The sequence below is a fragment of the Pan paniscus genome, chromosome 20 (genome assembly GCF_029289425.2).
Source record: "Pan paniscus chromosome 20, NHGRI_mPanPan1-v2.0_pri, whole genome shotgun sequence".
Classification (NCBI taxonomy): domain Eukaryota; kingdom Metazoa; phylum Chordata; class Mammalia; order Primates; family Hominidae; genus Pan; species Pan paniscus.
In genome coordinates, this window is record NC_073269.2 from 42,731,973 (window position 1) to 42,748,235 (window position 16,263).

Sequence of the window (16,263 nt, forward strand, 5' to 3'; positions counted from 1 at the left end):
TCCCAGCTATGTGGGAGGCTGAGGCAGGAGGATCGCTTGAGCCCGGGAAGTCGAGGTTGCAGTGAGCCATGATCGCACCACTACACTCCAGCCCAGGTGGCAGAGTGAGACTTTACCTCAAAAATAAATAAGTAAATACATAAATAAATAAAAAGAAAATTTGTGGAATGGAGTTAAAGTAGGGATTCTGGATTTAAATGCTTATATTAGAAGAGAAGGCCTAGAATCAATAACTACAGGTTGTACTTTAAAAGGCTAGAAAAGGAAAAGCAGAGTAAACCCTCGGTACCCAGAAGAAAGGAAATAAGATGAGAGAAAAAAATAAATGAAATAGATATATAATTAGCCAAACTAAAAGTGAATTCTCTGAAAAATCAACAAAATTGATAAAACCTTGGGTGGGCATGATGGCTCATGCCTGTAATCCCAGTACTTTGGGAGGCCGAGGCGGGCAGATCACCTAAAGTCAGGAGTTTGGAACCAGCCTGGCCAACATGGTGAAACCCCATCTCTACTAAAAATACAAAAATTAGCCAGGCATGGTGGCATGCGCCTGTAGTCCCAGCTACTCTGGAGGCTGAGGGAGGAGAATCACCTGAACCTGGGAGGTGGAGGTTGCAGTGAGCTGAGATAGTGCCACTGCACTCTAGACTTGGCAACAGAGCAAGACTCCGTCTCAAAAAAAAAAAAAAAGTTGATAAAAACCTTAGCTAGAATTATCAATTTAAAAACTGCAAAGACAAATTACATGAAAGAACTTATCACTAAGGAGCATTTTAGATATTAGAAGTCTAACAGAATTATTATTGCAAGGCCAAGGTGGGCAGATCATGAGGTCAAGAGATTGAGACCATCCTCCCAACATGGTGAAACCCCATCTCTACTAAAAATACAAAAATTAGCTGGGCATGGTGGTGTGCGCCTGTAGTCCCAGCTACTCGGGAGGCTGAGGCAGGAGAATCGCTGGAACCCAGGAGGCAGAGGTTGCAGTGAGCCAAGATTGTGCCACTGTACTCCAGCCTGGTGACAGAGTGAGACTCTGTCTCAAAAAAAAAAAAAAAGAAAATAATTATTATAGACAACTTAAGTCAACAAATTTGAGAATTCAGATGAAATGGACAAAATTTCTAAAAAAAAATATATAACTTACTGAAACACACAAGATGAAACAGATACATTAAGGAAATTGAGGCCAGACGCAGTGGCTCACACCTGTAATCCCAGCACTTTGGGAGGCCGAGGCGGGCGGATCACAAGGTCAGGAGATTGAGACCATCCTGGCTAACACGGTGAAACCCCGTCTCTACTAAGAAATACAAAAAAATCAGCCGGGCGTGGTGGCGGGCACCTGTAGTCCCCGCTACTCAGGAGGCTGAGGCTGGATAATGGTGTGAACCCGGGAGGCGGAGCTTGCAGTGACCCAAGATCATGCCACTGCACTCCAGCCTGGGCGACAGAGCGAAACTCCATCTCAAAAAAAAAAAAAAAAAAAAAAAAAGGAAATTTAATTTATTACATCAAAAAAAGAAATCTCCAGGCCTAGATGGTTTTGCCAGATAATTCAACCAGATATTTAAGGAACAAATAATACCAATCTTACACAGACTTTTCCAGAAAATAGGGAAGGAGAGGACAGTTCATTTTTTGAGGCCAGTACTACCCTAATACCAAAACCTGATAAAGATATTACAAGGAAAGAAATGACAGACCAAAAACCTCATGCAAAAATTCTTAAGAAAATGGTAGCAAATTTGGCTGGGCATAGCAGCTCGTGCCTATAATCCCAGCACTTTGGGAGGCCATAGCGGGTGGATCACTTGAGGTCGGGAGTTGGGAGACCAGACTGGCCAACATGGTGAAACCCTGTCTCTACTAAAAATACAGAAAAAAAAAAAATTAGCCAGGCATGGCAGTGCATGCGTGTATTCCCAGTTACTTGGGAGGCTGAGGTGGGAGGATCACTTGAACCCGGGAGGCGGAGGTTGCAGTAAGCCGAGATCATGCACTGCACTGCAGCCTGGGCAACAGAGCAAGACTTTGTCTCAAAAAAAAAAAAAAAGAAAAAGAAAGGCCTGGCACAGTGGCTCACACCTGTAATCCTAGCACTTTGAGAGGCCAAGGCGGGCGGACTGCCTGAGCTCAGGAGTTCAAGACCACCCTGGACAACATGGTGAAACTCCGTCTCCACTAAAATACAAAAAACTAGCTGGGCGTGGTGACACGTGCCTGTAGTCCCAGATACTCGGGAAGCTGAAGCAAGAGAATCGCTTGAACCTGGGAGGTGGAGGTTGCAGTGAGCCGAGATCACACCACTGCAATCCAGCCTGGGCAACAAAGCAAGACTCTGTCTCCAAAAAAAAAAAAAGAAAGAAAGAAAGAAAAAAGAAAATGGTAGCAAATTTAATCTAGAAATATGTAAAAAGGTTACAAAATGAACCACTAATACAAGATTTAATAAAAAAGAAAAAGAGAAATAGAAAATGCTGAGCTAGAAGCAGTTGGGTTGGCTGGGAGGCAGGATTCCATGTAGGCCAATGACATTTTGAAATGGCATTGTTTTCTGCTTAACAGTTTTAAAAATCAATTTTATTCATATTAGTTGAATAAAGGAGAAAAAAATATGATCACTTTAGTATACAAAAAATTATCGGACAAAATACAATATCCCTTCATGATGAAAACTCTCAGCAAGCTAGAAGTAGATGAGAACTTGTTCAATTCAATAGTCTATGAAAACTTCCAGCTATAATATAGTGATGAAATATTAAATACAATCCTCCTATGATAAGAAAGGCAACAATGCCTATCTATGACTACTAATGCAAGTCCTAGCGATTACAATAAGGCAACAAAATAAATGAAACCTATAAATACCGGCAAAGAAGAAAACTTCCTCTGTAGATGACTCAAGTATTTACTTAAAAATCCTAAAGAGTAGATTCTTTTTTCTTTTTATAGATAGGGTCTCAGTCTGTCACCCAGGCTGGAGTTCAGTGGCGCGATCACCGCTCACTGCACCCTCGACCTCCCCAGCTCAGGTGATTCTCCCACCTCAGCCTCCAGAGTATCTGGGACTACAGGCATGCACCACCTCACCTGGCTAATTTTTTATAGAGATGGAGTTTCCACCATGTTGCCCAGGCTACTCTTGAACTCCAGGGCTCAAGCGATCTGCCTGCCTCGGCCTCCCAAAGTGCTGGGATTTCAGGCACGAGCCACTGTGCCTGGATAGGTCCCAATCTATAATCGAATGAAATCAGCTTCTTTTAATCATCCGTCCACCATCTTTTGGACGGTCCAATACCTCTTCAAGAGCTTTCATTTTACTGTTCCAAAAAAAAAGGGCTGAACCGATAGTGGATGCTAAATATTAATGGGAAAATAGAGGGATCCATTAGGAGAATCTTGGGCTGTTTGGCATCATCACTCACTGGAACTGGGGACAACTTCTTAGATCTCTGTTACATAGGACATTTCAAGATAAGATAATGTTTACGTGATCTAAAATATGACTGTGTTTAAGAAGTAGAGACAAACAGTTCACCAAAACCATGGCTAAAAATAGTTAAGAACTTGTCAGTCTTCCTCAGGGGTCCTCTCTTTGCAGAAGCACTGAGACCACAGAGGCAAGAGCTGGGGAAGGAAAACTGCCCATGAGATGAGATGTGCCTCTCAGCTTCCAAAATCAGGGAGGTAAGAGGGATTCTGGACAAAATGAAACCCTGCACCCACAAGGAGTCCAGCAGACAGATGTAGACACCAAGCAGACATCCTCATAATCTAAAAGTAGGGTCCAGACAGCAAGTTTCTGGCCCATCCCCCACTCTGCTAATGCTGACCTGGACCTAAAATTAAGCCACTCAACCCTATCTTGAGATAACAGAGGGAGAAAATGCTCCCTCCATTTGACTTTCTAGGGTTGCAAAGGGATGACACCATCCACACCAGAACTGCATGAATGGCATCAGGAATGATCAGAGACCATAAATTCCAGTGAGACCAATAACACCATTTCTGGTCCTGCATGCTCTTCCAAACTTTGCCACTAACCCCTTCAAGAGGTACAGTCTATTTCCCTTTCTCTTGAAATTGGGTAGGCCTTTGGGACTCCCTTGATAAACAGAATACAACAGAAATGACACTGTGTATCTAACAAGGCTAGGTTAAAAAAGGCAACAGAACTTCATCCTAATCTCTCTCAAGATGCCCCCCATGGAATCCAGCCATCATGCTGTGAGGAATCCAAGCAGCTACATAGAAAGGCCACAACTAGATATTCCAGCTGTAGTCAGCTGAAGCTCCAGCCAACAGCCAACATCAACCACCACGCGTGAAAACGAGCAAGTCTTCAGATGATTCCGACTCCCAACCTTCAAGCCACCTCAGCTGAAGCCAAGTAGAGCAGAGACTAGCTGTCCCCCAATGCTCTAATATGCAGATTCATAATTAAAAAGAATGTTATTGTTCTAAGCCACGAAGTTTTGGGGTGGTTTGTCATGCAGCAACTGGAACTGCCTGATCACACCACACACACAAAAGCAGAAAACAATGCCATTTCAAAATGGCATTGGGCCACATGGAATCCTGCCTCCCAGCCAACCCAACTGCTTCTAGCTCAGCACTTCCTATTTCTTTTTTCTTTTTTCTTTTTTTTTTTTTTTTTTTTGAGATGGAGTCTTGCTCTGTTACCCGGGCTGGAGTGCAGTGGTGCAATATCGGCTCACTGCAACCTCCGCCTCCTGGGTTCAAGTGATTCTCCTGCCTCAGCCTCCTGAGTAGCTGGGATTACAGGCATGCACCACCACGCCTGGCTGATTTTTGTATTTTTAATAGAGACGGGGTTTCACCGTGTTGGTCACGATGGTCTCGAACTCCTGATTTTGTGATCCACGCACCTTGGCCTGCCAAAGTGCTGGGATTACAGGCGTGAGCCACCATGCCCGGCCTCCTATTTCTCAATCACAATCACTACACAACTTCCTTCAGTAGCATTGGTCACTACCTCTTTTCTCAGTATCCAAGTTGAAGAAGAGTGAATTTATGACCTCTGCAGCTTGACAATATTTACAAAGAACTCTCTTGAGAAGTGCTTTATAAACCTTGTCACTTAATCCTCATTGCAGCTCTATAATTTAATATATTATTTCCATTCAACAGAGCAAGACACAAAAGGTAAAGAAAGCAAGTAAGCCAGGTGCAGTGACTCATGCCTGTAACCCCAGCACTTTGGGAGGCCAAGGTGGGAGGATTGAGGCCAAGAGTTTGCGATCAGCCTAGACAACATAGCAAGACCCTGTCCCTACAACAAAACATTAAAAAATTAGCCAGGTGTGGTAGTGTGCATCTGTAGTCCTAGCATCTTGGAGGTTGAGCTACTTGAACACCTGAGCCCAGGAGTTTGAGACTGCAGTGAGCCATGATTGTGCCACTGCACTCCAGCCTGGATGACAGAGCAAGAGTCTGTCTCAAAAAACAAAAAACAAAGAGGGCAAGTAATTTGCCTAAATTTCAATAAGTGTCAGACTTATATTCTCTAGTTGGATGTAGCATATACCTACAATATACATATAATATTGTCTAGTTGGAGATAGCATATATCTACATTATACATATCTATATAGAAGTATAAATAAATGTATATGGTACTATATCTAGTTGGATACAGTATTCTATATATGTCAATTAGGTCATTTGCTCACCTCCATCATTAATAATTTCTAGTCTTCTTATTCTAACAGTTACTGAAAGGTGTGCTAAAATCTCCAATGATGACTGAATTTGTCTATTCATCCTTTCTCTTTTATTGACCTTTTTATATCCTGAAGCTCTTTTTTTTTTTTTTTTTTTTTTTTTGAGACAGAGTCTCACTCTGTCATCCAGGCTGGAGTGGAATGGCATGGTCTTGGCTCACTGCAACCTCTGCCTCCTGGGTTCAAGAACCTCCCAGGTTCTCCTGCCTCAGCCTCCTGAGTAGCTGGGACTACAGGCGTGTGCCACCACACCTGGCTAATTTTTATATTTTTAGTAAAGACAGGGTTTCACTATGTTGGCCAGGGTGGTCTCGAACTCCTGACCTCGTGATCCACCTGCCTCAGCCTCCCAAGATGCTGGGATTACAGACGTGAGCCACCGCACCCAGCCTTGGGTATAAACTTTTATCATTATGAGCTGCCTCCATGTTATCTCTCATAATATTTTTGGCCTTAAACTCTATTTTTTTGACATAAATAAACATCAGCTTTTGTTGGTGTTTGCATTACCTCTTTCATACTTTTGCTTTCAACTTTTTTTTCCTTCTTTTTTTTGAGATGGAGTCTCACTCTGTCACCCAGGCTGGAGTACAGTGACTTGGTCTCAGCTCACCGCAGCCTCTGCCTCCCAGTTCAAGCAATTATCATGCTTCAGCCTCCAGAGTAGCTGGGATTATAGGTGTGTGTCACCACACCCAGGTAATTTTTTTTAATTTTTAGTAGAGATGGGGTTTTCACCACGTTGGCCATGCTGGCCTCGAACTCCTGACCTCAAGTGATCTGCCCGCCTCAGCCTCCCAAAGTGCTGGGATTACAGACGTGAGACCCCACGCCCAGCCTTGCTTTCAACTTTTCTATGTCATTATACTTAAAAGTGTGTCAGCTACTAAAAGCATATGGTTGATTTTGTTCTTTTCGTCCCTCGCTCTGTCACCGAAGCTGGAGTGCAGTGGCTCAATCACAGCTCACTGCAGTCTTGACTTCACAGGCTCAAGTGATCCTTCCGCCTCAGCCTCCTGAGTAGCTGGGATTATAGGCATGCATCACCACACTCAGCTAATTTTAATTTTTTGTAGAGATGGGGTCTCACTATGTTGCCCAGGCTGGTCTCAAACTCCTGAGCTCAGGCAATGCTCCCATCTCACCCCTCAAATGCTGGGATTATAGGCATGAGCAACTGTGCCCAGCCAATAGTTAATCTTTTTATTGTTTAGTCCAGTTTCATTAAATTTCTTTAATGTAATGTAAATTACTAATTTAATTACTACGTTGGAGGTAAGTTCATCAACATTTACTTCTATGTGTCCCCCTCTTTTTTTGTTGTTCTTTTATTCCCCCATTCTTACCTTTTATTTTATTGGTCAAATAATTTTATTATTCTAGTTTGCCATATTAGTTCATACTGTCATGCACTATTATTTTAGTTACCATAAAGATTATAATACTGTGCTTAACTTGTTACAACTAAAATTCTCATGCAGTCCTTCTGACAGCATAAGTACAACCACAGTGGAAATCTGTTTAGCAGTATCTACGAAAACTGAACATACATACATCATACAGTCCAGCAATTCTACCCCTGTTTATCTCCATAATGTCTGTGTGCAGGGGTGGGGGAGAGGATTAATACTTATGTGCATGTCTTTGTCCATATTTTGACAATAATGGTCATACTAGCAGTATTTCTATAGAAAAATTTGAAACAACTCAAATTTCCAACAATAGAACAGATAAATAATCTGTGCCACATCCTACAATGGAATACTACACAGCAAAAGGAAGGAACAGGTACCTGCTATATGGAACAACATGGATGAATTTTACACAGATATTGAGTAGAAGATTATTTTACTTATGAGAAGTTAAAATAGGTAGATATTAAAAGGAGAGGTACATGAAGGAAATATTTTTATTCAGTGAGACCCCAGGAGACTGGATAAATTATCCAGATCCTACATTATTGCCTGAACAGGTAGATTTGAGCAGGCTGCAATCTGTTCACCCACCAAAAGCCCATGCCACATTCCTGTAGATATCTATACTTAAAATGACAAAGACACACGTTCCTAGAGGGTCTTGGAAGCAGGTATAAAGTTGGTCAGGCCACGAGAGCTGCACAGCCAGTACAAGGAATTGCCTGGGTAGGATTCAGCTTTGACTCTAGTAATAGCTGACTGGTTATGCATCCTTATATTAGTATTGCTTCTCTGTATTTTCTATGGTTTTCTTTTCATTTAAGACTACTTCTTGGCTGGGTGCAGTGGCTCATGCCTGTAATCCCAGCGCTTTGGGAGGCTGAGGGTGGAGGATCACTTGAGACCAGGAGTTCAAGACCAGCCTAGGCAACATAGTGAGACTCTGTGTCTACAATAGTAAAAAATATTAGCCGGGCCGAGTGACATGTGCACCTGTAGTCCCAGCTACTCAGGAGGCTGAGGTAGGAGGGTAGCTTGAGCCCAGGAGTTTGAGGCTACAGTGCGCCTTGATTGCACCACTGCAACCCAGCCTGGGTGACAGAGCAAGACCCTGTCTCTTAAAAAAAAAAATGGTTGAGAGGTTATGTACAGTTGCAGATAAGAACAAAAGATGTGATTAAAACTTTCAATATGTTAATCTTAGCTCTGAAAGTTACTAATTCTGTGCTTTGACAAGTATTTTATTGGCATTAACTAGATTTCCTCATCAATAAAATTAGAAAAACAACAGCACCTTGTACCTCACAGAGTTGTCAGAATTAAGTGGAAAAAAAAACTAACAACAAATCACTTCCATGGCACATAATAGGTACCTAAAAATCACCTAATAAATATCATCTATTTGTATTGATGATGAAAAGACTATGTCATGTCATATAATCTATTAGTATTAAAGAAAAGTGTCTTCTGTCCTTAACATGCTTTCTGAGGCCTGCTCTTTCTTATAAAGCTAATATCTTACAAAGCACAGCCTGCAAATGTAATTAGTCTTCACTAACAACATTACCCACAGATGTTTTCAAAAAGAAAAGGACAGCAGCTAGAGAGAAATCATTCAGCTTATAAACATAGCTCAGAGAGTCTGACCCAATTAGTTAACAAATTGAAAATATTAACCAAAGATCAGTCTTGTTCCTTGGCCAATCCAGTCTTTTATGCCTATTTGTAACTATTAACATCTAATTCTGTTATCAGAAATCATAAACCCATCCTCAGCAGTGTGATTTATATAACAAAGTCTCCTAAGACTTCTGGTCTTGAAAGATTAATGCTGTCTTGTGAAAGTTACCTAAATCTGTACAAATACATACATACATACATAATTCTGACTAGCTACCTTACTTAGCTGCCTACCTGTTCTCCTGGTAATTATGCATAAATTGATATGTATATAATTCTAAAAGGTGTAAATACTCAGAATGTTTGTCAAATCAGTTGGGCATCAATGACACTTCCTTTTTATCCCTACACACGTGGAAGTCTAACAAAAGCATGACTGATTTGAATTTCTTTTTCAAGCTAAGAGTAGAGAGGTCTTCTCTCATTCAAATGACTAATTCATGTGAATCTTTCTGAAAAAAACAAGAACATATTAACATATCTACAAGGAAAAATTGAGAAGAATGTACACCAAAATATTAATAGTGAACATTTTCTAGATAATAAAACTATGAGTACTTACAACTTTCTATTTTATAAGTCAACTTAGGTTACTGAATTTTTTTCAGTTAGACTGCATTAATTCCATCATCAGGAATGATAAAACCTAAAGCATTTTTCTAAAGAGCTGGGAGGGAAAGCTATCTTTTACTTATTAAGAAAACTGTGAGCAAACAGGCTGGCAAAATGACATAGAGCAGCACTAAAACCAAACTGACCAAAATAAACAAGCCTACCAAGTCTTGCACATTCTTTTTTTTTGTTTCCTTTTTTGAGAAGGAGTGTCACTCTGTTGCCCAGGCTGGAGTGTAGTGGCACGATCTTGGCTCACTGCAACCTCCGCCTCCCTAGTTCAAGTGATTCTCCTGCCTCAGCCTCCCGAGTAGCTGGGATTACAGGCATGTGCCACTGTGCCCAGCTAATTATTCCATTTTTAGTAGAGACAGGGTTTCACCATGTTGGTCAGGCTAGTCTCGAACTCCTAACCTCAGGTGATCCACCCACCTCGGCCTCCCAAAGTGCTGGGATTACAGGCATGAGCCACCGTGCCTGACCAAGTCTTGTACATTCTCTTCCCATATTTCATCAATGTACTGAGACATTTCCAATATTAAGATTTTTGTTCAGATGTGCAAAATTGAGGTAAGTGGCCCTTTCACACTGAATAAATACTGTTTGGGCCACAGTGGAGGCTTAACAAATGTGGTTTTATCATTGCCTTTCTTTCCTGAATGACCAGTTAATATAATCCTTGAAAAGCTGCTAATAAACGCCTATCATAGTTCAACTGATTTATAATTTAGCAATTCATTGTGTACTTTTGCTCACAAATATGAATGTTATATGATATTCCATCTTATATTTTTTATATTAGTATCTCCTATTTCTTATTATCTATGTAGTATTACATCACTTGGATGTAAACTGACTGACTTAATATTTACATAATACAGGAAATTGTTTTTGGATAAACTCCTCCTAAAGTTCATTTCCAGGTGTTATAGATCAGTGGTTCAAAACATTTTTGGGTTGTATATACCCTTAATACTCTCATAAAATTAGAGATTTTTGCCGAGGAAAAAATATGCATGAATAAAATAAACATAAATAATTAGGTATATAATTCCAAGGCAAATTATTCCAGGTGAGGTATCCCTGTTCTAGACAGAGCATATTTGTGAGCCACTGCACTTGAACTCCACAAATTTTTAATTGACCAAATTCAAAACTTATTTATGGACACAAATTTGAATTGCATATAATTTTCACGTCATGAAATATTATTCTCCTTTTGATTTGTTGTCAACTATTGAAAAAGTTAAAATCAATCAGTTCACAAGCCATACAAAAATAGGCTACAAGCAGGGTTTGGCCTATAGAGCCATAGTTTGCAAACCCCTGCTATAGACCCAGAGACCATTATACCATACACAGGCTACACAATTATGTAACTTGGAAAAAAAAAAAAGACACCTCATGCTGCCAAACCTCATGCAAGAACTAGCTGGGTACCACATCTCCATCTCTTAACATCTCCATATCAAACACAGGCTGTGCTTTTTCTGTTGGAACCTTCATCCTATTTCCTTAATTACAAGTGTAATTTTTTTTTTTTTTGAGATGGAGTCTCGCTCTGCCTCAGCCTCCCTGAGTAGCTGGGACTATAGACGCCCACCACCACACCTGGCTAATTTTTTTTTATTTTTAGTAGAAATGGAGTTTCACCATGTTAGCCAGGATGGTCTCGATCTCCTGACCTCATGATCCGCCTGGCTCGGCCTCCCAAAGTGCTGGGATTACAGGTGTGAGTCACTGCGCCCGGCCACAAGTGTAATTCTTAATCACAACTGTATTCCTAGCTACTTGGAAGGCTGAGGTGGGAGGACTGCTTGAGCCCAGGAGTTCCAGGCTGTAGTGAGCTATGATCACACTGCTGCCCATCACAATTAACCTCATATTTTCATTACACCTTATATGTGAATGTGGAATGACTTAGAATATCCACATAATAAGGTTTTAAATTTAAGCTTAATAATTTATTATTATCAGCCACTGTTTTGTTACTCTGTTAATAGTAACTTTGCTAATCCTCATAAAAATCCTTTGAAATTGGTACTATTATTATATAAATAATAAACTATAGAACAGAAAGATAGAGTATATTGCCCAAATTCACACACAGTATTAATAATTAGCAAAACCTTAGATTTTAATTCAGATACTATAGAATAGGGGTTGGCAAACTTTTCTGTAAAGGACTAGATAGTAAATATTTTAGGCTTTGTGAACTAAAAGGCAAAATTAAGGATATTATATAGGAGTTTATATAAAAGAGAGATGAAAAATTTCCCCTTTGTTTTTCCTTTTTTTAGAGATAAGGTCTGGAACTCCTGGCTTCAAGCAGTCCTCCCTCCTCAGTCTCCCAAAGTGCTGGGATTACAGGTGTGAGCCACTGCACCTGAACGCTACAATTTTTTTTTTTTTAAGATGGATTCTCACTGTCTCCCAGGCTAGAGTGCAGTGACACGATCTCGGCTCACTGCAACCTCCGCCTCCCAGGTTCAAGCAATTCTCCTGCCTCAGCCTCCCGAGTAGCTGGGATTACAGGCATATGCCACCATGCCCAGCTAATTTTTGTATTTTTAGTAGAGATCGTGTTTTGCCATGTTGGTCAGGCTGGTGTCGAACTCCCGACCTTGTGATCCACCCACCTTGACCTCCCAAAGTGCTGGGATTACAGGTGTGAGCCACCGCGCCCGGCCACCTCTACAAATTTTTAATTGCCAAAATCCAAAACTTTATTTATGGACACAAATTTAAATTGCATATAATTTTCACATGTCATGAAATATTACTCTCCTTTTTTTTTTCTCGTGGTCAACTATTAACAAAAAGTTAAAACCAATCAGTTCACAAGCCATACAAAAATACAGGCTACAGGCTGGATTTGGCCCACAGGGCCATAGTTTGCAAACCCCTGTTCTAGACCCAGAGACCATTATACCATACTCACACAGTCTACACAGTTATGTGACTTGGGGGAAAAAAAAGAAAAAAACACCTGGCCAGGCACGGTGGCTCACGCCTGTAATCCCAGCACTTTGTGAGACTGAGGCAGGTGGATCACCTGAGGTGGGGGGAGTTCAGGACCAGCCTGATCAACATGGAGAAACCCCGTCTCTACTAAAAATACAAAACTAGCCAGGCATGGTGGCGCATGCCTGTAATCCCAGCTACTCGGGAGGCTGAGGCAGGGGAATCGCTTGAACCCAGAAGGCGGAGGTTTCAGTGAGCCAAGATCGCACCATTGCACTCCAGCCTGGGCGACAAAAGTGAAACTCCGTCTCAAAAGAAAAAAAAAAAAACACCTGATGTGGCCAAACCTCATGCAAGAACTAGCTGGTACCATATAAATATCCTAAGGTATCCCCTAGGAAAAACTTCCTGCCCTTCTTAACAGCTCTCTCTGCACATACTCTGCAATAATATTCTAACTCCTAAGGTCCTCTAAAACAAAAAAAGTTACTATAACCATTCAAACGATCTCCTATCTTGCTGTTTTTCCACTCATGTCTCTGAAGAAAATCTAAACTATCTAATGTGTAATTCTACCTAAGCAATTGGTCTCCTCCGTAACAAATAACCGTGTGAAGGCAGACTATTTCTATGTCATGAGAATGCTTAAACAAAAAGAGCACACAGGAGAAGTGAACATACTGTCAAGGTGTTATATGAAAATTAACTCTAGGAAGGGCATCTGATGAGGTACTGGAAAGAAGGAGATCTGTCTTCACAATGTCATCAGTAACTGGGAAGAGAAGGACTAGAGACTAGGTAAATAGATAAGTCACTATTTGGTGAGCATTTCAAATGAAGTTATTCCACATCCTGAAAAACAAAAATGCATTTCATAAAACAAAGAAAAAATTCAAAATGACCTCCAGCTTGGCTTTAAAATGTGCAACTACAATGCTTTTCTTCTCTCAGAGCTCTTCTCTTGGAATACAGCAAAATGTGGAAAGAAAGGGAATCACAATATACTCAGCCTTTCTTGGAGCCCAGACAGGCTAAATAAGAACACATTCTTCACCACCGGCAAGCTTCCATAACCCATGCTGAACATGCCCAGATGGAAGTATGAGAAAGACTGGAATATTGTTGACTCTTCCCTTCATAAAGAAAAGTCAGGTTCACCAAAGCCTGGGACTGAAATGTTTCTGTATTCACAATAATTTCCTTTAGACAGCTATGAAAATGCTGTGGATCTGCAATATTCAACTTGCCCCCACAGAGCTTCCAAAAGGGATCTTTTGGCTAGGCACGGTGGCTCACGCCTGTAATCCCAGCACTTTGGGAAGCCGAGGCAGGTGGATCACCTGAGGTCAGGAGTTCGAGACCAGTCTGACCAACATGGTGAAACCCCGTCTCTACTAAAAATACAAAAATGAGCCGGGCATGGCGGTGCATGCCTGTAATCCCAGCTACTCGGGAGGCTGAGGCAGGAGAATTGCTTGAACCCGGAAGGCGGAGGTTGCAATGAGCCGAGATTGCGCCACTGCACTCCAGCCTGGGCAACAAGAGCAAAACTCCATCTCACACACACACAAAAAATCTTTGGAGAAACGAATCCTACTCTTGGGGCCTCAATATCATATCTTCCCAGAACCTTGCCTTGGGAGCAATTCCAGCTCTACCATCTCCATATCAAACACGAGGCTGTGCATATCAGAACACAGCCTTGTCCATGTGAAACACAAGGCTGTGCTTTTTCAGTTGGAAACTTCATTCTGGATCTCAAATATCCAACTTCCTTTTCGACAGCCATTTGACTGCACACTGTGCAACGTGGTTATAAAGTGAAATGACTGAGGCAGTGAAAGAAATCCCAGTATAACAAACTCCAAGAAACCAAGTAACTTAAAATTGGCCCCAGAGGTTGGCGAGGCTGCATGCCACTGTGTATTATGCATTATGAAAGCGACAGGGGCCATGCTTTAGAACAGAAGGTCTCAGTGTCTTCCACAGACACAGATCGAGCCATACGGGGACCTTGTCCACGTATTCCTGAGCCCCAGAACTGCAGAAATCAAACTCTACAAAAGCTGCACCAGGCCAGTTTTGATCACAGTCTCCAGTGGGTCACAACAGCGCTGTCACAGGATCACTGATAACAGCATGACACATTCATAGTCACTGCTCAGCGCCGTCACACAAACGGCCCCGCCCCCACTCAGTCCCGCGGGCCCAATCGGGGACAGTCAGGGCTGTCCCGGCTGTGCACCTGCTGTGCACACACACCCCCTGCTGTGCACACCCCCCGCCCCCCCGGGACCATCACAGGCGCGCCCACTCACACCACCACACACGGACGCAGCCACAGTACGGCACACACAAACACAATCACACAGTCTCCCTCCCCAGCAGGTGACCTGCACACAGGCCTGGGGCTTCTGCCTCCACAAACCCTCTCCGCGTCCCATGAACCCAGGTCCCCTGCCGTGAGCTCTTCTCGCATCCAGACCCGGGTCACCTCAACTCACCACATGGAAAACGAACACCAGGTCAACGGAAAAGGGAGCCGGGGTCCTGGCAGAAGCGTAGTGCCAGCCGCAATAGGGCGGGCGTGGGTGCAAACGGAGGGGAGCGCCGGCAGCTAGCACCGCGCGGCGCCTAACGGGCCGCCCCGGAGACTCCTGGGAGCTCAGGCCCACGCGCGAGTGCGCAGGCGCAGACGACTCACCCTGGGCCGGGGGTGAGGCTTGGTGGGTGCCAGGGGTGCTGAGGAGGCCAAGGAGGGCACTGGGAGCTCCGTTCCGGGAGAGCTGTCTAAGGACGCGGAACCGGGTGGGGAGGCCGGGGAGGTAACCAAGAGTCCGAGCCGGGCCTGGAAATTCTGAGGAGGGAACCGGGACCGCGGTATCCAGACGCTCCGATCTGTACGAGCCGGGCCTCGGGCGTGGTCCGTGGGCGTGACCTTGAGGGTGACCCGGAGCGAGCTCCGCGAAGGGGGATTTTGCCCGTTCTAATCCCGCGGAAGCGCCATCGCTGGCGGCGGGTCCCCGCGCGGAGCGGGCGCTGCGTGTTCGCGCGCGCGGGCGCGCGCTGAATAGGGGTGGCCTCCTGCGCCCAACCTGCTGCATTTTAGGTGCTTGCCTCTCTTTGGGATGTTGTGGCCGATTGTGTGTGAAAAGTGAACGGAGTAGTGTTGCTGCGCGAGGTTTCCTCTGCGTGTGTCTATTTTTAGATTAGGTGTGAGTCGCATTTGAGACTGCCTTTGAATGTGGAGAATTGCAAGTGATTTGTAGATGTGGTTGTGACTGCCTGGAGTCGTGTTAGCTGCTGTCTGAGGTTGTGAATGACAAGTGGGGCCTGTAGGTTGGTGGTTCTCTGAAGGATGTTTGATTGACTGTGACTCTGCATGTGTTTGTAACCTACTGTTACTTCTGGTGGTTTTGTGGCCTTGGTGACCTAAATATTTGAATGATTGAGGAACTCTGTTATGACCATGGCTAGTTGGTTATGTAAGACTTGATTATCTGAATAGTAGCCATTAAGCCTGCCTCCAAAATTGTAACTAAGTAGCAATTTAGCAAATAAAATAGAGATAACAGTATCAGAGGGGAAGAGATGATTTTCATAATTCCCAGATTCATTTCCTGGAAACACCATATTAACTAAAACCAATATGTTGAAATGAATAGCATTCCATTGGGGATATGCAGGAAATTTTTTTTTTTTTTTTTTTTTTTTTACCATAACTACCACTTTTTTTGTTGTTTTTTGTTTGTTTTAAGACAAGGTCTTGCTCTTTTGCCCAGGCTGGAGTGTAGTGGCATGATCTCTGCTCACTGCAACCTCTACCTCTGAAGTTAAAGTGA

At 42.9% G+C, this 16,263-nt stretch overlaps 2 protein-coding genes across 17 annotated transcripts in view; one reads left to right on the forward strand and one right to left on the reverse strand.

Moving 5' to 3' along the window:
- Positions 1-15,470, reverse strand: part of ZNF529 (zinc finger protein 529) — a 61,112-nt gene extending 45,642 nt beyond the window's left edge. For 4 of the 5 annotated variants that reach the window (XM_063600190.1, XM_063600191.1, XM_063600189.1 and 1 more), the window contains exon 1: positions 14,926-15,064. The gene's annotated coding sequence lies outside the window, so the exon portion shown is untranslated. Of the gene's footprint in view, positions 1-14,925; positions 15,065-15,125 lie in introns of those variants that run through there. The other variant, XM_063600192.1, reaches the window with a different exon arrangement.
- ZNF382 (zinc finger protein 382) overlaps positions 15,041-16,263 on the forward strand; it is a 28,898-nt gene continuing 27,675 nt past the window's right edge. For 6 of the 12 annotated variants that reach the window (XM_063600193.1, XM_034946585.3, XM_063600195.1 and 3 more), the window contains exon 1: positions 15,397-15,530. The gene's annotated coding sequence lies outside the window, so the exon portion shown is untranslated. Of the gene's footprint in view, positions 15,148-15,396; positions 15,531-16,263 lie in introns of those variants that run through there. The other 6 variants (XM_063600194.1, XM_034946582.3, XM_008960803.4 and 3 more) reach the window with 3 other exon arrangements.